General features: G+C 48.5%; 1 non-coding gene across 1 annotated transcript; it reads right to left on the reverse strand.

Moving 5' to 3' along the window:
• Window positions 1-824: 824 nt before the first annotated feature.
• On the reverse strand, window positions 825-897 carry TRNAG-CCC. Its single transcript has one exon. It is a non-coding gene; the product is annotated as a tRNA-Gly (tRNA).
• Window positions 898-1,842: the final 945 nt, after the last annotated feature.

Raw genomic sequence — 1,842 nt, forward strand, 5'->3', positions numbered from 1 at the left:
AGAAAGAGAAACACCATATGACATCACTTATATGTGGAATCTAAAATATGACACAAATGAACCTATGTACGAAACAGAAACAGACTCACGGACATAGAGAACAGACCTATGGTTGCCAAGGGGGAGGGGATTGGAGAAGCGATGGGGTGGGAGATTGGGGTTAGCAGACATAAGCTATTATGTATGGAATGGATAAACAATAAGGTCCTCCTGTATAGCACACAGAGCTATATTCAGTATCCTATGATAAACCATAATGGAAAAGAATAAAAAAAGAATACATATATGTATAATTGAATCGCTTTGCTGTACAGCAGAAATTAACAGAACACTGTAAATCAACTCTACTTCAATTAAAGAAATAGGTAAAATTAAAAAAACCAAAACCAAAAAAAACACAGTAGTCTCCCACCTCAGCTGGGTGCTCACAGCGGCGGCACAGGCACACCTGCATCTGCCTGGTCGATGCTTTCCTCTCCCCGTCATTTAATCCCACCTCCTTTGCTCCCGACAAACTTACCCCATCCCACCCCTTCTCACCCAGATAACCACAAGCCTCCTACTTCACTCTCAAACCGAAACCCCACTCTTAAGCCCTACCAGGGTCCCACTTGCATTCTTACCAGTGTTCTTGAGTCCTTCCCCCCAAAGGTCAATCCCTCTTTACCTAGAACCACAACCCCCCCACCTTCTCAGGACATCATTCTGCCATTAATTTTTATTTTTTTAAGTTTTACTTATTTATTTATTTATTTTAGTTGCGGCACGTGGGATCTTCGTTGCAGCACGTGAATTCTTAGTTGCGGCATGCATGTGGGATCTAGTTCTCCGACCAGGGATCGAACCTGGGCCCCCTGCATTGGGAGTGCAGAGTCCTACCCACTGGACCACCAGGGAAGTCCCCATTCTGTCATTTACTAATCCTCTCCCCTGATATCTTCTACTTCTTTCCAAACTCAAGACCTTTCCATCTTTAAAAACAAAACCACCACCACCAGAACACCCCTGGCTACCAGTCCTGAATCTTCACAGCCACACTTCTTTTTTTTTTTTTTAATAAATTTATGTATTTGTTTATTTATTTTTGGCTGTGTTGGGTCTTCATTGCTGCACGCGGGCTTGTTGCGGTGCGCAGGCTTCTCATTGTGGTGGCTTCTCTTGTTGTGGAGCGTGGGCTCTAGGCGCAAGGGCTTCAGTAGTTGTGGCACCACAGCCACACTTCTTGATAGAATTGGCTGCTCCTACCATCACATTTCCTCATCAGTCATCCAGGGCTTCCCTGGTGGCGCAGTGGTTGATAGTCTGCCTGCCGATGTGGGGGACACGGGTTCGTGCCCCGGTCCGGGAAGATCCCACGTGCCGCGGAGCGGCTGGGCCCGTGAGCCATGGCCGCTGAGCCTGCGCGTCCGGAGCCTGTGCTCCGCAACGGGAGAGGCCACAACAGTGAGAGGCCCACGTACCGCAAAAAAAAAAAAAAATCATCCAGTCCTTGGAGCAAACACTGGAGGCTGTCAACTCCAAATCCGTCTCCTTCTCTATCCCATCATCCGGACCCTGGCAACGGCCAGCTCCACTCCTCCAGCCACGCCCTCTCCCGTCGCTCCTCAACGCGGAGCTCTGGCTCACCTGCCTGTTCCCTACCTGCCTTTCCAGCTCACTTCAAGTCCACCTTCCCCCTAGACTCCAACCTTGGGAATCTCTTTCAGTCTCTTGAAGTTTTTCAGGACCTTCTCCCCATTTATGACGTGACCCTCATTTTATCCAGCTAACTCCTATTCATCATTTAGGTCTCAATGGATGTGCCTTGCTCCAGAAAGACGCCTGGGTTGGGTGTCTCCCCCA

The sequence above is a fragment of the Phocoena sinus genome, chromosome 20, assembly GCF_008692025.1.
Source record: "Phocoena sinus isolate mPhoSin1 chromosome 20, mPhoSin1.pri, whole genome shotgun sequence".
Lineage (NCBI taxonomy): Eukaryota > Metazoa > Chordata > Mammalia > Artiodactyla > Phocoenidae > Phocoena > Phocoena sinus.